General features: G+C 36.8%; 1 long non-coding RNA gene across 1 annotated transcript; it reads right to left on the minus strand.

Annotated features, from left to right (window-relative positions):
* Nucleotides 1–21,417: 21,417 nt before the first annotated feature.
* LOC134757633 (uncharacterized) lies at nucleotides 21,418–22,772 on the minus strand. Its single transcript, XR_010131854.1, has 2 exons — nucleotides 22,202–22,772; nucleotides 21,418–21,956 (listed from the first exon to the last, which is right to left on the minus strand). It is a non-coding gene; the product is annotated as an uncharacterized lncRNA (long non-coding RNA).
* Nucleotides 22,773–23,417: the final 645 nt, after the last annotated feature.

A 23,417-nucleotide genomic window follows, 5' to 3' on the forward strand; every position in this document is an offset into this window, starting at 1 on the left:
AAGCGCAGTTGTGGTTTGACTTGTGAAAATAATAATAATAATAATAATAATAATAATAAAACGAAGCTGATCCTGCATGCTCTGTTCAGTAGAGAACTATCAGCTGGTAGGGAAGACCCCAGCATTCACTGACATACATATGCTGCTACCAAAGTGTCTAGTAATCAAAAGCAACAAACAAACAAAACAGCACAACACCAATCAACAGACAGCACAAGCTGATTCTGCTTCCCCAAATGTGTCCACTGCATCTGACTCCAACGGCAGCACGGTTTCTACTCTAATGGGAAAGTCACCTGGAATCACTTCTCCTTTTATGTTCTCCTCTGTTTCTTTTGTGGCTTTAGTCACGGGCACTATTTGGTGCTAATGTGTAGGGCTTGACTGACATCTGGAATGAGCTGCTAAAATGAGTGTTTATTTTAACAAAGATGGGATTGAGGAGAGGTTAGTCCTTTGCTTCACTTCCTAGTGTCAAAAAAATTTGCTAGATTTTGATACTCGCCTTTGTTCCCGACATTAGGGAATTAAGGTCTATGATAAACAGGCATTACAACTTGTTTCAGGAAGTGAGTGGCGGTGGCGTGACGGACGCCCCTGGCTCGCTCTAGGCTGCCATTCCGTAATTGCTGCCACGAGGCACAACGTAAACCCACCTGCCTTCAGCTCTCCTTTTGGACAATGTGCCCTCTTCAGAATTCTCCTGCGAACCCCTGAGCTGATTTTAATAACTCCCTCGCCATGTCCCCGGGCTAGCTATCTTGGCACTAAATCCTCCATCTTGTAAAACCCAGTTGCTTAGGTAACACTTCGCTCCCTCCAACGTGATGTTCTGTGATTCTGCGATGCACTCGCTCAGCCTTGTTCCAGTGGCTTGAAGAGGTAATCAAGTAATTTACTTGGAGCCACATAAAGTTAGTGTTCTCTTCTCCAGGAAAAGGGAAAATAGAACATAATTTAAATCTGTTTTATTGTAAATCTGATTTAGTTTAGAATTTATTTTAGAAAAAAAAATCTGGACCCTGAGAGGCAGATGAATCTACTTTCTCGAATTTTGAGTTACAAATTTGTGGCAATCCCAGTTTGTTTGAAATTGAATTATTTAGCCCTCTCTGCATCATGTGGAAAAGGTGCTCTGCAGGGAAGAAGAAACATTTTCCCTGTTTAGGTGTCTGATGGAAAATACATTCCCTAAGTGCTGAGTGAGTGCATAGAAGATGTCCCTTCAATCAATTGACAAAAGTTTGAACTCTGCCCTGTAGGTCAGACAAACTGAGTGCCTCTGAATGAACTTTTTATGAATGAGCCACTATTTCCTGTGACAACAGACAGACTTGTCTTGGGGGTTGGTGGGGAAGCTACTGAAAATTCTTAGTAACATTTCAGCCTCATTTGAGGTAACAGGATCCGTAAACGATTTACAATTTCTCATTTTTTTAAGCACTGTTACAGGAATTGTGGTGGCCCCAACCTGTCTCATTGGAACTGTGAATAATATTATGGGAATAAGCAGAAAACATGAAATAATTTCACTCTGACTCACAGATTCCATTGCACGATCACACATGGTACTCATTTGTCCCAGCACAAAGAGGTCATGTTTGAATTATTTAAACCCAATAGAAAAATATAAACTATGATTTGGCAGTAAACTTCCAACAGTCGTGTCTAGGTTTAAGTAAATGTTCTGGCTCATTTCATTAGTTGAAGGATGTATAAATCTAACATACTGTTGTATGTGGCAATGGGCACGCATGTTTAAAAGTACAAAAAGAATGTAATAAGGTAGAGATTTACACACATCAGTACTTTCCAACATATGTGCCATGTGCTGTATTCAAGAATTTAATAATTTTATAACTGATAAAACTGTCACTAAATTTATTTTGAAGCAGAGGGACTCCTGAGTCCACATCGAGCCTTAGTGTGATGACAGACCCTCCAACATCTCAGAGTTTTCAAAGGTATTCAGAGGGCTTCCTTGTTCGACAGGCAGCTAAGCAGCTTCTTCGTGCAGTTACCTCCAGTTTCATGATTTAAATAGCTTGACTTTTAAAACCAAAACCCAGGAATTCCCCATGAGTGTAAAGAGCATTCACAGGACCCCAAAGTGCGGTGGTTCATCAAACCACAGGTCCTTTTTCCTCCTTTAGATTTTTCTTAAAATGGAGAAACCTCAGGGGAAAATTAAGAAAATAGCACTCATGACCATACAGGCTCCTGCATATATCAGTGAAGAAAGAGGGAGTTAGGTTTTTATGAACTCAGACTTTCAGGAAAAATTATCATTTATTTCTCATCTTTCATTCAGTTTTGTGCTTGAGCATGTTCTCTGAAAATGCATCGATGCATCTTCTTACTGGAAGTGAAGCTATTTCTGTGTACTTCATGCACTTCCTACCATTTTCATTATGCCTGTGCAGTGTGTTGTGCCATTGTGTTTAGAAACACTCCTGAAACACCTGCAGCAGAGGAGGCTACCATTTTCCATGACAGGCCGCTCCTCCATTGTACTGCCCTGCCTTGTCGGATTTGCATTCTAAAATGAATTCTCACTATGCTGAATTAGGCTTAAACATCACTTTGCTATAACTTGGGAGAATTTGTTGTTCCTATTGCCTAACACTTTTCAAAATGAATATAGTTATCATATTGAGTATTTTGGTAAAAAAAGGAAAAGAAAAAACAAAACAAAACCATTATCTTGACTTTAAAAAGTTTGTTCAAAATCAAAGAACGGTTTTCTGAGCCCATTCACTGAAACTTTCCACAGCTTTAACACTTATCTTTCCCTTCTTTTCTAATGGTTCTCTTACCCTCCGGATGCGATGCAATTCCTCTCAACCCCAGGCATAGGTCCTTTCTCCTGAGTACCTCATACCAGTGTCTTCAGGGCCTCCTGTATGGGGTTGAAGAACTGGGCACAAATTTGGTCATCCCTAAGCACTAATCAAAAAGACAATCCCTTGTATGATGGTGCCTGGCACAGCTAGACGAGATAGCTCTCTCCCGAAGGAGGTGGGCATTTTCAAATGTATTCCAGACACCCCACAGGGCATTCAAGGTCAACATGGTCTAACTGAAAGTGTCTTCCTTGGGTTTTGCTCTGACGTGTGAAGAACTTGGAAGTTGTCACTCCAGTTCTCACAAGAAAAAGTTGAACAAACTGTGGCTATTTGTTAAAAAAAAAATAAGAATTTTAAGATAGGGACAACGGAGCATTAAAGCAAGTGTGGGACACGCAAGTGTGGGACACTTCTGAGTATGGGGCCCCGTGCAGCTGCGTGGGATGCACGACCATGAAGTAGACTCCACCCACCCGGATGGAAGCACTTTGCTGGTGCTAGGTGTGCTGCTGGTGGTGGTGGGAGTGGTGGTGGTGGTAACCCTAGTAATAATAGTGACAGCGGCAGCAGTAGTTGTATAAGTAGTACTAGTAGTTCTAGGAGTACTATTAGATTTTACTGCTACTGTTACTAGTAACACTAACAATAGTAGTAAAATTCTAATCACACTACCAATGGAGAAATCTGAAAATATATCTAGCATCTTATTTCTCCCTTTGCCCTTACCATCAATTGGTAAATAACTGTTGATCATTTTTAATCAGTTAGATTTCTCCCAAAATATTCTTCTCTTCACCCCTATTGCTCTTATCATATCTATCCTAGATACTGCAATGGATTTCCAGTTGGCTGCTGCTCCTCTAGGTAACCCTTTTCATCCATCCTTCAGGTCTTTTTGCCAGATGAATCATTACAAAACACAATCTCAAGATCTTACTCCCTATCTGAATGCAGTCCAAGGTGCGACACCACTTAAAAACAGCCTGGTGGGCCGGGCGCGGTGGCTCACGCCTGTAATCCCAGCACTTTAGGAGGCTGAGACGAGTGGATCACGAGGTCAGGAGATCGAGAACATCCTGGCTAACATGGTGAAACCCCATCTCTACTAAAAATACAAAAAAATTAGCCGGGCGTGGTGGCGGGCGCCTGTAGTCCCAGCTACTCGGGAGGCTGAGGCAGGAGAATGGCATGAACCCGGGAGGCAGAGCTTGCAGTGAGCGGAGATCGCGCCACTGCACTCCAGACTGGGCGACAGAGACTCCATCTCAAGAAAAAACCAGAAAAACAAAACAAAACAAAACAAAAACAGCCTGGTGCCTCTCATGGCTAGAAACAGCCTTCTATCTCTCTCTTCCCTCCACCCCACTCACAATTCATTCTCATCTCTTCCTAGTCGCTCTACTCCCCTCAGAATCCCTTTTCCCCCAAATTAAAAAAAAAAAAGTGTTCATGGGTTCTGACAATGATCTACTAAAAGTTCTTCCTTTTTTTCCACATACAATTCTCCCTCCCCTCTGAACTGTTTTGAATATTTCTTCTTATCTCTTATGACCATTATATTTCTATGTCCCTTTGGTTGGAAACGTTTATTCACCTTTCTCCAAACAGAATAAGACATTTTCTCCCCTTTGCTTGGACGTCTTCTGTTCTTGCTTCTCTAGATCCCTAATTGCACTGCAGTAATTATGTCTTTTCAGATTTTCTTTCTCATTCACCCTTGTGTACACCAGACTGACCAGAGAGCATGTTCTAATCATTGTCTATGCAACATGCATATGAAGTTCTTAATAAATTATTGAGGAGTGTGTGGTGAAAACATGAAGGAATGATAAGAGAATTAAGAGAATAAATGGCTCACTTTCAAACTGACAAAGTAAAACATAGGAGAATTTTAAATGTCGTTAGAGAAAAAGAATCTTGCGTAGAGGGAATTTAAACAGAATATCTAAAATACAAGCTGACAAGTTACCATTTATCACTTCCCTTACTTCATGAGTTAGAAGCCAGTCACTTAGTTTAGTTCCCACTCAGGGAAGAGGAATTATGCTCCACAACATAGAAAATGTATCAAAGAATTTGTGGGCATGTGCCAAAACCACCACTCTGATTAACAAGTATATTGGAAGACATCATGTAAGCACATGCAAATATCCTTTTCTCCTTAAAATTCTTCCAGTGATTTCATCAGTGAATGTTCTCTGCAGCAATTTCTCCCTGGTGCATTTTTAGTTTCTTCATTTCTTCTACATTTATTGACAGGAATTTTTCTGTAAGATATATTTCTCTCTTTTTCTCCATTTATTTATAATTTTACTCATTTATACATGTCAGTAGAGACTTCTGGGTATTTAATTTATTCTTGCTGTTATTACACAATATGATCCCTGTTTATTTTGCCTCTTCTAATTTGGCCTGTGGAAAACGTATTAGATTTCCCTGAGACTGAAGTCTGAGTCACCCTTTTTTGAGCGCTTACGTACTGCAAGCTCATTTTGTGTTTCTCTCGACTCTGCTCTTGAATCGGCATTTTTTTTTCAAAGTATCTTGATTTCTTTTACTGGAGAATGGTACTTAGAAAACAAGATCTGGGTGCTGGGTGTGTTTATTAGTACTGGGACAATAGTGCATCTATGCATCTTGGTGCATGCTACCCCAGATATACACACATCTGTAATTGTTTCTGCATCTGTGTGTTTGTGTGTGTGTGTGTGTGTGAACCTAAACGTGGGATTATACTGACATCACCAACTCCAAACCAGCACCTAGAAGTAGCTTTGTCAACTGCAGTAATCTCATTTTGCCCTGGCCTCTCTCTTCTCATGTGGCGTCTGCACTAAAATAAGATATGCACACACCTAGCTTATAAGTCTAAAATAGGCAAATTGAATAGAATCTCTATTAATCCAAAAATGTGCTAGAACCTTGGCCAATGTGGTTTTCATGCTAAATGCATGAGTTTAGATCAATTTGAAATTCTTTGGATTCCTTGAGTAACTTGACCCATGTTGGCTCTCATTTGGTTTGGAGTAAACACCACCCTTATTAGCACCTATAATAAGCCCTTTGCTGTTGATATTTCCTCAAACTTAATTTTGGATTTTCTCTTTTTGTCTTTTCTTCCTGACCCTTTAGTAAATGCTAAAAATGCAAATAGTCTTAACCAAGTAAACACTGCTTGGAGAGAAAAAAATTGTATACGGTCCCAGTGACTCACTGCTTACAAAATCTGTGTCTACGTTTATGCATGTTTTGTATTGTACTACTTGTAGAAATTGTATGCATGGCTTACTTTATATATTATTATTCTGAAAAAAAAGAAAGCATTCCTTTTTAATAGTGTTACAGTGAAAGCAAGAATGAAAGCAAGAAAAAGAGAGTGAGCAAGACAGAGGGCTTGCTCTTTTCTGAAGGGCCCAGAGTCTCCAGCAGCAGAGACATTCAGAAAAGGAGGCACGTGACCTAGAGGCAGTGGCATGCAGGCCTAATCTACATTTGGTATTCTACAGTAATAGCAATAGCTGTGACCACAGGCAAGTCACCAAACCTCTCAGGGCTTCGGATTCCTCATCTCTAAAATAAAGGAGCGGAGCTACACAGATCCCCCTGTTACCTGTGACCTCTATGGGGGAGTGCAGTTCTGTCCATTCATGGCTCACGCCTGAGCTCATTCAGCTTTGCTTTCACAGGGACTATTTGACTTTTACTTTCTTTCATTGCGACAATGGTGAAAATTATGGATTTCACTTATTTTCCTTCTGTGTTAAGGAAAAAGCACAACAGGCACAATGCAAGTGTCCACTGATTTCCTGATCCTGCTTTATTTCATCTCCTCTAAACATTGTCATAACTCACTTACTGGCCTTTCCCTTTGAAAACTCCTCTGTGGCAGTAAATATTCACATGCTGCCCTTGCCTACTTGTGCTTCACAGAAACAGTTCTATGAATTTGCTGATTTTCTTTGTATGCGTCACTCCTGTCCAATTGCTCCATAACATCTGACATTTCTCTCCCTCTCTCCCTCTCTGCCTCTCTTTTATAAAGGATTGAGTTGTGTTTTATCCTCTAATCCTTTCAAAATACTGTGTACCTTTCTAAATGATGGCAACCCCCTGACAAGGCAAGGGAGATGAGAAGGCTGGAAACCACATCAGAAGGGTCTGCTAAGTCTGTTGTGACAACAGGGAAGGAATGCTAGGACTTGCTTCACTTAGGTCTGAAAGCACCTTTGTTATATTTCAGAGGAAAAAGAAAAGAGGGTGGAGGCCTGGCAGTGTTTAGCCTGTCCCCTCTGCCTGTCAATCACATTAGCATTGAAGAAAAAAATAAAAGATTAAGGAAAAGTGGGAGCAAAATCTAAAGGGAAAGACATAAATAAAAGAAGCATTTGCATAGCTCTAAATATCACAACTGCCCTATCTCTCATACACTGAGATGATTACAGTGAAAAAAGATGACTAATTTGTGCCTGGAGGAATGTAGCTGAGGTCACCAAAATTGGATTCCTGGCTTCCATCTTGGTTGAAGATTTTTTGAATACTGAATGCACTTTAAAGAAAAGATACATTCAGGATTTTTTTTCCTTGCTTGCTTAGTAAGAGGCTCATTTGCATCAGGTTGTCAAGAGTTATGACATTTAATGTTATTAATGTCACTTCCATTATTCCACTGAATCTCAGTTGCCTTCACCTACAAAATGTAAATGTTTCTGACTACATGACCATAACTAGAGACCCCAAGGAAAGGGAAAACAGAAACACAGGCCTCTGTACTGTGGGTAGGCTGACTTGCCAGCTCCCGGTGTCATTCACTGCCATGAGTTTGAAAATAAATTCATTCAAATGTCAGAAGTATTACGCACACGCACACACACACACCATGCACATACACACAGAGGTATTTTTCTTGCAGAAATCCAATGTATTTTAATAAACACTTGGAGCTAACCTCTTTAGAAGGAATTGTGTCTGGGTTGAACAAAGAGGGAAAATTTACTTCAGTGAACCAATAGCTGAGCCGAAGAGGGCCCCAAACTCAAAGATAGGAAGGACAAATGTTGGAGGATGGTGGACGCATCCTTTTCTACAGAGTTTAATGCAGTGAGAATTATTCTATTATTGAATTCTAAAACGGCTTCATGTTATTTACAGAAATGTATTAATTGGCATATGAAATAATTTTGTAATGTAACCACATCATTAAAAATTATGGTTTCTGTTATTTTAACTTGGGAAATGCAAGTGATGACTTTTAATATAATTATATTTCCTATTTGAATAATCTTAAAGTTCAAAAAAAAGATTTAGATAGTGCCCAATCTTTTAAAATTATCTTTAAAACCAAAATTCAATTCTGAAATAAAAATAGTTTAATCTATAACTTTTACTTTTATTATAAAAATTTCAAAACTACAGAAAAGGCAGAAGAATAATACAATTACCTCAATTACAAAGTTAGCATTTTATCTATTTTTTACATTTACCTTTTTGAAATTTTTTAATCTCATTCTCTATATCTATCTCTGTTTATGTCTGTGGGTAGATGGTAGAGAAATATAGAGAGAGAGATGGATAAATGTCTTGTTAAACCTCACATATCCAGATAGATCCAACATTCTATTATCACACTAGATAAAATGAACAATTCTTTAATATTAGTTTAACCCACAACATTTGCTCAGTTTTCTATTTTTTCCAAATGATTTGTAGAACTGATTTTATCAGCTTCATGTCTTTGCATTGCATTGCAATGATTTTTTTTTTGTTATTTTAAATACAGAATAGCCCTTCCTCTTCAAATTCTTAATTTTTCTTCATGATAATAAACTTTTTTAAGAGATCAAGGCTTATGATTACTTTTTAGTGCCAACATTCTGGACGTGTCACATTATTTTCTCATGCAGTCTAACTTGTTTCTGTAGCTCTTATATTTTCTTTGAACTCAAGGTTAGGTCTACATTCATGGTCATTTTAGCAAGAGCACTTCCTGTGTGATATTACATGTGTGAGATTTCAGTGTGTCAGGAAGACCTCATGTCATATGGCCCTGTCATTATGATGCTAAATTTAATCACTTGGTTACAGTGGCAACAACCTTTCATCTGATGGATTTAGCATCCACTAATGATACTGCCTGCATAAAGAATTTTACTGGGGGATTGCAAACTTATTTTTAATTCTATTATTGCTTCTATATTTATAAATTGACGTTATGATGTAAGAATACCTTTAACTCATAAATGGGGGTTATCTATACTTCCATCTAAATTTTTTGAGGGAGGAATTAACACCTTCCATTTAAAATATATTCCTCACAGTATGGAGTTGCTGTCATAGTCACCTGCAGTGATGGACAGTGAATTTATTTGTTTTTGCCACTCCATATATAATAAAGTAACACATTTTATTAGTTTGACATGCTACAATCAATTACATTTATCATTTTTGGTTGACACCAATGATTCCCCAATTTAGCAAGTTAAAAAGGAAGAAGCCAGGAAGTGTGTGCTAATTTCTGTCTTTTTGATAAAAGACATTTTAACTGGGGTGAGATGATATCTCCTTGTGGTTTGGATTTGCACCTCTCTGATGGTTAGTGATGGTGAGCAGTCTTTCATGTAACTGTTGGCCATCTATATGTCTTGTTTTGAGAAATGTATTTTCAGATAAATTGTGCATTCTTCAGTTGGATTATTTGTTTTTGTTTTACCATTCATTGTTTGAGTTCCTTATATATTCTGGTTATTAATCCTTTGTGAGTTGAATAGTTCACAAATATTTTCTCCTATTCTGTAAGTTACCTCTTCATCTCGTGGAACATTTTCTTTGCTATGCAGAAACTTTTCCACTTGATATGATCCCATTTATCCATTTTTTTTGCCTTTAATGTTTATTCTTTTTAAATCTTACTCAAGAAATCTTTACACAAACCAGTGTCCTGAAACCTTTCCCCAATGTTCCCTTTTAGTAGTTTCAGAGCTTGAGGTCTTACACTTAAACCTTTAATTCATTTTGATTTGATCTTCCTGTATGGTGAAAGGTAGGGGTCTAGAGTCATTCATATGCATATGGATATTTATTTTTCCCAGCACCATTTGTTGAAGAGGCTGCCCTTTTCCCCATGCATGCTCATGATGCTTTTTTCAAAAATGAGTTGACTGTAAATGCATGGATTTATTTCTAGGTTCTCTATTCTCTTCCATTGGTCCACATGTCTGTTTTCAGGCCAGTACCATGCTGTTTTGGTTATTATAGCTTTGTAGTAAAATTTGAAATTAGGTAATGTGATGTCTCCAACTTTGTTCTTTTTGCTCCAAATGGCTTGGATTATTCTGGGTCCTTTGTGGTTCCATATAGATTTTTTCTATTTCTGGGGGGATTGTCATTGGCATTTTGATAGGGATGTCATTGAATCTGTAGATTGCTTTTGGTCATATGGACATTTTAACAATATTGATTCTTCCCTTTCCTGGACATAAGATACATTTCCATTTCTTTGTGTCCTCTTCAATTTCTTTCATACATTTTTATAGGTTTAATTATAGAGATAATTTATATTTTTTGTTAAGTTTATTCCTAAGAATTTTGATGTTTGAGCTATTGAAAATAGGTTTGCTTTCTTGGTTTCTTTTTCAGATTATTTGCTATTGGCATATAAAAATGTTACTGACTTTTATATGTTGATTTTGTATCCTGTAACTTTACCGAATTTGTTTATCAGTTCAAACAGGTTTTTTGTTTTTTTTTTTTTTTTTTTTTTTTTTACAGTCTTCAGGTTTTTCTAAATATAAGATATTTAGATGTCTGCCAACAAGGATAATTTGGCTTCTTCCTTTTTAATTTGGATGACCTTTGTTTCTTTCTCTTGTCCCATTGCTCTGGCTTGGACTTACAGTACCATGTTGAATAAAGGCAGTGAAAGTGGGCATCATTTTGTGTTCTAGCTCTTAGAGGAAAGGCTTTCAGTTTTTCCCTGTTCAGTATGATATTAGCTCTGGGTTTGCCATAAATGGTCTTTATTATGCTGAGATATGTTCCTTCTATACCCAGTTCATTGAGAGCTTTTATTATGAAAGAATGTTAAATTTTATGGAATGCTTTTTCAATGTCTATTAAAATGATCATTCTGTTGATGTGATGTATCACATTTATTGAATTGCATATGTTGAACCATCATTGCATCCCTTGAATAAATCCTACTTGATTATGATGATATTTTTAATGTGTTATTGAATTCAGTTTGCTAGTATTTGGTTGAGAATTTTTGCACCTATTTTCATCAGAGGTATTGGCCTGTAGCTTTTTTTTAAAATGTCTCTGTCTGGTTTAGTATCAAGGAAAAGTTGGAATTATAGAATAAATTTGGAAGTAGTCCCTCCTCTTTAAATTTTTGGAATAGCTTGCATAGGATTGATATTAGTCTTTCTTAAAATGTTTGGTAGAATTCAGCAGTGAAGTTATCAAGTCTTGGACTTTTATTTGGTAGGAGGCTTTGTATTACTCCTTCTATCTCAGTACTTGTTTTTGTTCTAGTCAAGTTTTCTATTTCTTCATGGTTGAGTTTTGGTAGAATGGATGTATCTAGGAATTTATCCATTTCTTCTACATTTTCCAATGTACTGGTATATTGTTTCTCATTATAATATTTAATGATCTTTTGGATTTCTGTGTATCAGTAGTAATGCCTTCTTTTTAATTTATTTTATTAACTTGCGTCTTCTCTTTTGTTAGTCTAGCTAAAGATTTGTTGATTTCCTTTATTTTTTCAAAAAAACTTTTAATTTTATTCATCTTTTATAATTTTTAGTCTCAATTTTATTTGTTTCTTATCTGCTCTTTATTATTTCTTTTTGTCTGCTAATTTTGGGTTTGGTTTGCTCTTGCTTTTCTATGTTGTTTGATCTGCATCATCCCTTTTTTGATGTGGATATTTATTGTTATAAATGTCCCTCTTAGTAAGACATTTTCTGTATTCCATAGGTTTTGGCACGTTGTGTTTCTATTTTCATTTGTTTCAATAATTTTTTTAAATTTTCTTCTTAATGTTTTTAATTGACCCAAGCATCATTCAACGGCATGTTATCTAATTTCCATGTATTTATATAATGTCCAAATTTCATCTTGTTGATGTCTAATTTTACTTCATTTTTGGCAGGCATACCCTTGATATAATTTCATTTTATAGAATTTTTTAAGTTTGTTTTTTGTCCTAACATATGGTCTCTTCTTCAGAATGTTCCATATTCTAAGACAAAGAATGTGTAATTTTTGCAGCCATTGGACGAAATATTTTGTAAATATCTATTAGATCCATTTGGTCTATAGAGCAGATTAAGTCCATTTTTAAAAATTTTCTGTCTAGATGATCTGCCCAATGCTGAAAGTGGGATGTTGAAGCCTCCAACTATTATTGTATTGGATTCTATCTTTCTCTTCAGCGCTAATAAAATTTAGTTTACATATTTGGGTGCTCCGTCACCCAAAGGTGCATATGTATTTACAATTGTTACATCCTCTTGCTGAATTGACCCCTTTGGCATTATATAGTGATGTTATTTGTCTCTTTTTGTGTCTTTTGTTTATAAATAGAAATCTATTTTATCTGATATAAACATAGTTACTCTGTTTTTTATTTCATTGCATAGAATATCTTTTTTATCTCTTCATTTCTTGCAAGCAGCATATAGTTTCTTTTTTAAAAAATTTATTTGGCCACCCTATGTCTTTTGATTGGAGAATTTAGTTCATTTACACTTAATGTTATTGTTAATAGGTAAGGACTTACTACAGTTGTGTTATTTGTTTTCTGGTTGTTTTGTTAGTACTCTCCATTTCCTTTCTCCCTGTCTTCCTTTGTGTATCAGTAATTTTAGCTTGTAATATGTTTTGATTTCTTGTTTTTTATATTTTGTTTATCTATTATAGGCTTTTGCTTTTTAGTTAACATAAGGCTTGCAAGAAAAACATTTTATAACCAAATATTTTAACTGATGACCGCTTAACTCTGATTATAAAAAAAAGCCAAACAAACAAGTGAAGAGATGTAAAAAAAAAAATACTCTGCACTTTAACTCCAGTTCCTTATATTTTGACTTTTTGTTGTCCCTATTTATAATTTTGTATTGCCTTTCTCTTAACAAACTGTTGTAGTTATGCTTTTTTGACAGGTTTATCTTTTAGTGTTCAGGCTAAAAATATGAGTGATCTACACACCACCATTACAGTATTGGAGTATTCCATTGATTCAGATGATTTCTTGTTGCACATTAGTGCCTTTATCCTTCAGATTGAAGAACTTCCTTTAACATTTCTTATGAGACGGATCTGGGTATTAATGAACAGTTTTTGTTTGTCTGAGAAAGTTTTTGTTTTTTTCTTCTTGTTTGAAGTATAACACTGCTGGATGCAATATTCTAGGCAGAAAGTTTTTTTTTCTTTTCTTTTCCCAGCACATTGAATATGTCCTTCTGCTCACTCCTGGCTTGTACGGTTTCCCCTGAGAAGTCTGATGCCAACCATATCAAAGTTCCTTTATCTTTTATTTGCTTTATTTCTCCTGCTGCTTTCAGCATCCTTTCTTTGTCCTTGATTTTTGAAAGTTTTATCATTATATGACTTGAAATAGTCTTATTTTGGTTGAATCTACTTGACATTCTTTGACCTTCTGGTACCTAAATATTCATATCTTTTTCTAGGTTTAGAAAGTTCTATGTTACTATTTATTTGAATAAACTTTTAACCTCAATCTCTTTCTCTGTGTCTGCTTTAAGGCCAGTAACTATTAGTTTTACTTTTTTAATGTTGTTTTCTAGCTCTTATAGGCATACTACTTTCTTTTTTATACTATTTCCTTTTCTCCCTCTGGCTGTGTCTTTTCAAATAACCTGTCTTTGAACTTACTAATTCTTTCTTTTGTGATAGGAATCTTGCTATTGAGACACCCTGATCATTTTTTTTCAGTTTGCCGATTGAATTTTTTAGCTCCAGCATTTCTGTTTATCACTATTATTATTATTATTTTAATCTCTGTGTTAAATTTCACTGATAAAATTCTGAATTTCTTCTCTGTACTATCTTGCAGTTTATTGTGCTTTCTCAAAACTGCCATTTTGAATTCCCTGTCTGAGATGTCATACATCTCCATCATTCCAGCATTGGGCACTGGTGCCTTATTTAGTCGGCTTGGTGGATTCTGTTTTTCTGGATGTTCTTGATACTTGTGGATGTGTATCTATGCCTGGGCATTGAAGAGTTAGGTATTTAATTCAGTTTTCACTGTCTGGCCTTGTTTGTACTCATACTTCTTGAGAGGACTTTCTGAGAATTCAAATGGGCTTAAATATTGGTACCTAAGCTTGAGGTCATTGCAGCTGTTTCAGCACTAGGCGGTGCACTAAGCTCAAGTATGCTAAGATCCTTGCAGATGCTTAGCTGCACATCCTTGGTGGATCTGGGTTAAGATAAAGGATAATTCCCTGGGTCCACAGATCAAGTCCTTTGCTCTCTTCCCTCATTTTCCCCAAAGCAGAAAGAGTCAGTACATTGGGCTGCCTGCAGTTGGGGTAGGGGTGAAGTAGGTAATACAAGATTGTTCTTCCTACAGTCTTCAATGTGTCTTTCCTTGTTATCATGTTAAAATCAGATACTGTGATAGCTCATCTGATTTTTTTTTTTGTTCTTATGAAGGTGCTTTTTTGTTTCTATTTGGTGGACGATTGCTGGAAGGTTCTCTTTGTCCTTGTTTCTCTGCTTCCTGTCTTGTATCTCTTTGACATGGTTCTCATTTGTCTTTGAACATATTTAACTTTCCCTGTTGTGGTTAAAATTAGCCTTCATCAAAGGAATATTGGCTGAACAGTATTACAGTCAGCACTAGATGTGCTCCTTGCTACAGGAGTCGTAACTCCTAGTCTGCTTTAGTCAACTGTGCTTGGGAAGATATATTTTTATAATAAATTATAAAATTATATTTCCAAACAAAATGTAGCATTAGAGGGTATTGCTGTGAGCCTTTTTATTTTTTACTTTTATCTATTTTCTCTTATATTGCAAATCTTGGTTCATAATGTTATTAATGTATTTGCTTATTTGTCTCTCTCACAGTCTTCAGAGAATAGTGCCAAAATTATAATACCATTATCATCACTGAAAAATAGTCTACTGAGTGAAGTTTAAGATTCATTTGCAGTTCCTTTGAGTCTTGAAATATATCTCATTGAAGATATATTACCAGAATTATGTGTTAAAAATAACTTGAGATATTTCTTATCTGTGTGGTTATGTTAGCCATCTAATATGAAATTAGGGTAATTTGCTTTCATTACATTTAATGATTAATGTTTCTTCTTGAAATATATTTTAACTGTTAATATGTAAAACATTGACAAAGGTCAAAAATATATTGAGGCTTGGAGTATTGGTTCACGTCTGTAATCCCAGCACTTTGGAAGGCCAAGATGGGTGGATCATTTGAGCTCAGGGGTTTGAGACCAGCCTGGGCAACATGGCAAAACCCCATTTCTAAAAACAAAAAAAAATTTAGTCAGGTGTGGTAGTGTGTGCCTATAGTCCCAACTACTTGGGAGATTGAGGTGGGAAGATTACTTGAGCCCAGGAGGTCAAGCCAGCAGTGAGCTGTGATGGTGCCACTGTGCTCCAGCCTGGGTAATAGAACAAAACCTTGTCTCAAAAACAAAACAATGCATTCAAAGGTATACTTACAGATATTTTATATTATCCCTACCTACCCAACTCCAGCTAGAGGTGACTATTGCTATTTGTATTGGGTTTTTATTTCCACAGTTTTTTGTTTGATTAGCTGTTTGTTTGTTTTTGTTTTTTGTTTTTGGCAAAGATAGGCTAAAGTATGTTTATTTTAACCTCTTTTGTTGTATAAAATGCAACATAATAACCATGCCACTTTGTAACTTTATTTTTAAACTACATATGTATTCTGAATATCATTTAAAAATTATATCTCAGTTTTTACACTAGCATAATATTACATTGGGTGAATTTTTTTAGAAATAGTCTTTTATTTATTTTTCATTCATTTCTGTTAGCATGTTTTCTGTCAAGAATCTGAGAGCAACTTGATTTTTTTATTTGCTAGTAACTTGGTCTTTATAATTGCAGGTTAAGGTTTAAGTTTCTATTGCAATATGTTTTACAATTAATGTTTCTGGGTCAAAATTTTCAGGTGTATTATGAGCCTCTCTCAACGTGTAAATTTAAGTTTTATTTCAAGAAAGAGTGTGTGTGTGTGTGTGTGTGTGTGTGTGTAACTGTTACTGTTTTAAAATTAATTTTGCTTCACTGTTTCGTTTTTCCTCAAAAGAAAAGGGTTAATACTGGGGGAACTAATTGCTCCAATTATACCTCTATTGGAGCCTCTTTACGTATTTTCTACACCTATTCTTTTCAGATTCTTTTGATAACATACTTAATTCTTTCTTATTTCCTCAGCTTTTTTTACTCATATTCTATATTTTTAATACTACATTTCCAGTTATACATGTCCTTCTCAACAATTGTAATTTAGTCTTAAGGTTGATTTTTTTGTTTGATTTTTCTTTTGAGATAAGGTCTCACTCTGCCACTCATGCTGGAGTGGAGTGCAGTGGTGTGATCACAGCTCACTGCAGCCTTGACATCCCCAGGCTTAGGTGAACCTCTCATCTAAGTCTCCAGAGTAGCTGGGGCTACAGATACATGCCACCAACCTGGCTAATTTTTTTTTTTTTTTTTTGAAGATGAGGTTTTTTCATATTGCCCAGGCTAGTCTTGAACTCCTGAGTTCAAGCAATCCAGCTGTCTCAGCCTCCCAAAGTGCTGGCGTTATTGGCGTGAGCTACTACAACCAGTCAATCTTGATTTTAGATACACATTTTTCCTTTTTCCAACTTCTTTCTGATACTGATGAGCTTCCACTTTGCATTTTCATTTTCTTTAATCTATAACTATCATGAGTTTTTAAATTTATTCTTCAAGATATTTTTAATATTTGCCTTTACATGAACAATCACTGAATTTTAAAATTTAATTGTTTTATTATTGTTTCCTCTGCTTTACAGCTGTTTTGATTGTGTGTGTGTTTGTGGGTATGCGTGTGTGTGTGTAATCTCACATTCCGAAAATTTTTGAGCCTCACTTTTTCTTTTTTCCTTTTTTTTTTTTTACTGTTGTTATTGTTGATCTAGATCACTTTTTTTTTTTATCTTGCTTTGATGTAGCTACATTTTAAAATAAATGGACATGTTGACTTGTGTCTATCTTTTCCTGGTTCTTCGTATTACCTTGCTTCGCTTGCTTCATTATTACTCTTCATCACACTTAAGGGCCAAATCACAGGATACCAAAAGTGATTTTTTATACTGGTGAGAACAATTGATCCAAATATATGAAAGTCTTTAATATAAATGTGCTTAAAAGTACAATTTTGAAATTATAATTGAACAAACAGGATAAGGGGGATAGGTGGGAAATAAATTTTAACTAGTCCTTTGATGAACTGGTATAGTAATATTGAAAGAACAAAAGTAAGAAAGATATAAAAAGTATAAATAACATGGTCAATCAACACTTTTATCTAAAAGTTTAAAAACTTATATTCAATAAGTAAAGAATACACATTTTGTTATGTTTTCAAAAATAGACCATGAATTGGACAACAAAAGAAGACTCAATGCATTCTAAATAATCAGGGTCCTAGAGTGTTCCCCAACCTCACAGCCAACAATAACACGTTTTCAAACATTTGGAAATCACTAAGCCCATTATTAAGTAAACCTGAGACTACAGAGAAAATAATACCTGAATTCTGAAAACAGTATAGCATAATGATAAACAACTTTAGGCATGTAAGGTTATGAGCATACATTTAAAATAAAAATTGGAGCTTTTTTAACTTTAAATAAATTTTTGAGAATAAAATGGAAATCTAATTTTAAAAAACTAATCATCCCTCTAAACAACTAGGAAAAACATACACTAAAATAAAAGGATAATAAATTTAAGTACTATAATCAATTTTAAGAGAGAACAGAACAAAAAAGATTAAAATGAAAAAGTGATATTATTAGCAATACTAATTAGGAAAATAATGAATGCAAATAAACAGAATTTTTAAAAGGAAATGACCAGAGAGGTAACATAGATATAATAGTTTGCTCCAAAAATAGCAGAAAAAAATAATGGCTTATTCCTTCTCCTTTTACAAATCTCCCCAAATGATCAGCGATAGAAAGTAACCAATAAGAACAAACAAAAAAACAGTCTAGCCCAACAAACTAAGCCTGTTCATTTCATCATCTCCCAGTAATCTCACGTCTATAATTTTTCTTTCCTTGTAGGTGGGACCACAGAGCAAAAACACACCAGCCATGACAATTCAAGTATTAAATTTCCATATATCTATTGTCTTTTTCATTGTAAAATTCCGAAAGAACACCTTATACTTTTATATCATGTTCAGAAATTTGATAATTAAATAAATTGCGTCTTAGAGTTAGAGCTGTTCATTCTATTTATTTAGCAAATATTTACTAAGTGTCCACCACTATTGTTTTAAGTACCACCTGTTCAGTGAAAGAAGCTCAGATGAGGGTCCTATCCATATAAAATGTATATTCCAGCATTAGAGTCAGGTAATAAAAAGATGAGCAAAACATTTCAAGTGAGTAGTGCTATGGACAAAATAGAAGAAGGGTTTGGGGGAGGGATGGATGTGTGTATAGGTGTGGGTATTAATTTAGGGGAGGTCTTGAAATGAGACTGAAAAATAGTGAAGTAAATAACCAGAGAATGGAAGAAATGCAAGTCCAAGAACTAGATGGATCCCAGCAGATGTAGGTCCTCACCGGGCCATGTATCAATTGCACCTATGGGCAAGTAATACAGTCTTGATTATGATGCGTTCAATACATATGGATTAGTTTTACCAGGTAATCGGAAGTCTGAAGTGGAGGTAGATAGTTTTTGGTGTTAATTTAAAGGCTCAAAAGTGTCAGCCACTAGATTTTATGGAAACCTAATTAAAAAAACTAATCATCCATCTGAAAACCTAGGGAAAAACTTATGAGTAAACAAAGAAAGCATAATAAATTTCAGAACTATAACCAATTTTAAGAGAGAAAAGAACACAGAAGTTTAAATGAAAAAAGTGATATTAGTCTTAATACTAATCAAAATTGTATCCCAGACAGAAAAAAAGGAAGAAAGGGCAACCAGGGTGCTGTAAATCTTGCATCAGCAAAGTCAAAATTCTCTCAGAACTTTCTAGTAGAATTCTGTAGGAGAGCGTCCTTTTTGGTAGAAAATGCTTAACAGAGTATTTAAGTGTGATGGGGCATCAGGCCAGTCAATTCCTCCCCAATTCATGAAAAAAAATTATTTAAACCATACTTTTAACTTTTCTTGAGGTTTGTAACTGCTTTAAATTTTAAAGGAAAACAATAATAATCGTGCCATATTACCCTAGGAATTAAAGATGCTTCTTTGTTTTAGCTACCATTTCAGAATTTTCTAGCCTGTTAGGGGTATGTTCTTGCTCATATTAAATGGATAAAGCAGCCACATAACTTCAGTCATTAATATACCTCTTCAACCCTGACAATTTTATAACTCCCATGTTCTCAGAAGCATACTGACTAAGACTAGATGCCAGCCTACTGTAAAATCAAATTTTATTTCTTCGATCCTAAACTTGTTCAAAAAACACCTGCTCAGAGGGCACTCACTTTTTACTATTATAGCAGGTCTGCTCTGTAGAAGATTCCATGGATTTTTTAGAAGGGCTGTGAGAGTTCAGAGTTCTCTTGAGAATGTTGGGGATAAGTTAGCATACTGTTTGCTAATTGTCCAGTAGAAGAAAACACTGGAAATGTCACGATGTAATTATTGCTTACAGCGCACCTGCTGTGAAAGCATCCTTTCAGTAACTGTTTGTTGTTGATACCTGAGAGAACTCCCTCCAAAGAACGCAAAGCACATAATTACCAGCCCTTAGTGCAAGCCCTTTTGGAGAAATTCTCAGTTAAACCCACTCTTTAGAGTCAAATAGCAAAGGGCCTTGTAATTAGATGAGCTGTTCTTTAGACATGAACCAACATAGATAATGCCAGATAATTAGTAGATAATTTTCTAGGTATTCCTGGCACTGAGTGCTAAAAGCAAAATTAAGTCAGGCAAAGCACTGAGAATTGCCTGTGGCCAGCATGTTGTAAGTGTTAATTGGGAAGTGAGAGGAGGAGATCTTTAAGCTGGAATCTGAATTACTTTTTCCATTGTCCTTTTAATCGAGTGGCCTGTTAATGGCCAATAGCATGGATAATTTGGTAATTGAAAGGCAATGTATGATGTGAGTTATTTATTGGAAACAGCTCTTAACTTTAATCACTGGTTTGAATAATATTTGAATTGTGGGAGGGAAGACATTCGACAAGCTTTTCAACAATCACGCATGTGTTTTGTAAGTTTCAATAGCACCCTTCATTCAGTGAACTGCTAATTGGTGTATTTACATCCACATTCTAAGAAACAGTTTGATTGGGGTGGTGCCCAAGTTCTGAGGGTTTGGAGATACATCTTGCATGTCTCTTTTCAGGAATTAATACAGTACTTCAAAATTTCCTCAAAAACGTCATCAAGGAGCCACTTAATTACATAACCATAATTTTAAAAATGTGTTAAGACAGAAGTGGGTCAACTGTAGAAGAAGTGAGGGAAAAATGCGGAGAGAATGTCTAAAAGAACAAACTCAAGATCTCCATTGTTGAAGCCTCTTTAGAATAACTTTATCCATTTAATCGGCAATACACTGCTAATGATAGACTTCTCTGGCAAGGCTGTTGCTTTCAGCCAATCCATTACCCAGAATTCATATGTCTGTGATGAACAGTGCATGTGTTTGTTTGGGAGTTAGGGACTTCCATTCTAAGTCCAGTGTTAGTGCATATTTCCTGCACGATCAAAGGCATATAATTTTCTTTCTTACTCCTCTGTTTCCCCATTCATAAAAATCAAGTAAAAGCCGTGTTTACATAAGGCATTATTTGAAGGATTAAATTATATAAAATCTTATAAATTAAAATTGTAGCATGTTATGTAAATGTTAGGTGTTATTTTCATTATCATTATGGAGTAAAGGTGCCATGAAATTAAAGCACAGAAAAGGAATTTGTACAGTCAGAAGAAATTGAAATAAATGCTTACAGCATTGTAAAATACATTGCCAGTCAAGAATTATGGGCAACTTTTCTCATTGTAAAAATCATTTCTGCCCATCGAATCAGAATCCTACCTTTGAATAGTTTTCTGCTCTTCTCTGTCCTCTTTCTCATCTGTTGAACGCGAAATCCCGCCTCCTCTTTCTGGGAAGTATTTCCTGGTCTTATTCTCTCCTTTATCCTTCTTAGTCTCTGTTCTCATCTTCTCCTCTTTGAAGAGGACAAGAATTTCCTGTTTAATTGGCCTGTTGTTGCTGTATCCTTTCAAGTGGTTCCCAAACTAGTTGAGTTACAAAATTCTACATAATCTCTACATTAATCTAAAAATAATTAGGCCAATACATTTGTGCTAAATTTGATATGAGCTTACATTTAATTCTAACAGACAATTTAGGCATGAAATGAAGACTTTTTACATTATGAACATTTTCTGAGCGCACTTCCCCTGGCTTCGTGTCCTTTGGCATTCCCACGCGTGGCCTATGGGCTCCAGCATTGGATTTGGGCATCAGAGCTCCAGGGCACATCTGGGGGACAGGGCAGTGCTCTAGGGAGCTCACTTTAAGAAGAATCGCTCCAGAGGGCAGGAAGAAGGCTCTCCAGTAACATTTGCTTCACATCATTCGGAGAGAAGCAGAGGAGGGCCACTGCACCACGGGGAGCGCGGCCGGCTGGGTGAGGTCCTTGGGGCCACACAGAGCAGGCTGTCAGTGGCTGTGACACTCGGGGAGCCCTGTGGGAGAGAAGATGTTCATTGAGTTTCCACCCGCCCTTGATGGGTGTTGATGCAGGTGGATGTGAGGTGTCTTCTCGTGGTGACGTCATCAGGATGGATGGACTCATTAGGGTGAAAGGTGGCCTCAGTCACCCACTAGAGTCCTGGCAGGAGCTGATGAGAGCATCAGACAGTTAGGGTGGTTTATTTCAAGTGAAAAGTCTCCTTTCTTTTTCTAAGAGGGTTTCTTTGTTCTTATCCCAGTTAAGTGTCAAAATTAAAATGATTTTTAAAACCCTTTGTATGCCCCAAATGAAAATAAGCAAAATGCTTCTGTTGGAGTTCGCAGATGAAATGAAGCTCTCAGTAACTGCTAAGATTCCCCAGCCCCAGAAAAGGATGGCAACGCCTTTCCTCACCATGAAGCCAGGTTTGCAGGCTGCTGGTCAAGGCGTCCCAAACCCCCGAGCTGGGGCTGTTGCCTGTTACAAAGCTTGATACATTTGCTTTTGATCATATGCTAGAATTATTATTTGAAGACAAAAACTACTTATTATTACATAGCACCCTCAGCCATGTTCACAACCAGGGGGCATTTAAGATATATCTTGCAAATTCATTTCTTGTATGGACAAAGGCAATTTGTCAATGAAAAGCCAGCAAAGGTGAGTAGGGGACCATTCGCCCTGCCTGCCACTCAGCAGGTGAGTCATGCTGAGATGGCTTCGAAGGTGGCAGGGACCAGGACCCTGCAGAGCTGACAGTTTAGGCTCTGGGAGACAGGCTCTGGGAGACAGTTAGGCTCTGGGAGACAGGCTGTGGGAGACAGACTTTGGGAGACAGGTTCTGGAAGACAGTTTAGGCTTTGAAAGACAGTTTAGGCTCTGGGAGACAGGCTCTGAAAGACAGTTTAGGCTCTGGGAGACAGGCTCTGAAAGACAGTTTAGGCTCTGGGAGACAGGCTCTGGGAGACAGGCTCTGGGAGACAGGCTCTGAAAGACAGTTTAGGCTCTGGGAGACAGGCTCTGGGAGACAGTTTAGGCTCTGAGAGACAGTTTAGGCTCTGGGAGACAGGCTCTGAAAGACAGTTTAGGCTCTGAGAGACAGTTTAGGCTCTGGGAGATAGTTAGGCTCTCTCTGAAAGACAGTTTAGGCTCTGGGAGACAGGCTCTGAAAGACATTTTAGGCTCTGGGAGACAGTTTAGGCTCTGGGAGACAGGCTCTGGGAGACAGTTAGGCTCTGAGAGACAGGCTCTGGGAGACAGTTAGGCTCTGAAAGACAGTTTAGGCTCTGGGAGACAGTTTAGGCTCTGGGAGACAGTTTAGGCTCTGGGAGACAGTTTAGGCTCTGAGAGACAGTTTAGGCTCTGGGAGACACTTTGAGGAGTCAGTGGGGAATCAAGGCCCGAGCTCCCACTGGGAGGTCAGTTCTCAACAGCTGCAAGTCCACTCGAAGCTGCCTTGCCCATGCGTGGGCTTCTGAAGGGATTCTGTCCCAGATCCAGGGAAAACAGTTTGCTATGGGCTCAGGTTAGAGCCCTGTGAGGGTCGTCTTCAGCTCTGCCTGGCCAGGTAATGGATGTTTGGTGGCCTCAAGGGGTTAAAGATGAAGCCACCCACAAGCGCTCCTGTGAT

This window comes from Gorilla gorilla, chromosome 19 (assembly GCF_029281585.2).
Source record: "Gorilla gorilla gorilla isolate KB3781 chromosome 19, NHGRI_mGorGor1-v2.1_pri, whole genome shotgun sequence".
In the NCBI taxonomy this organism is placed as follows: Eukaryota; Metazoa; Chordata; class Mammalia; order Primates; family Hominidae; genus Gorilla; species Gorilla gorilla.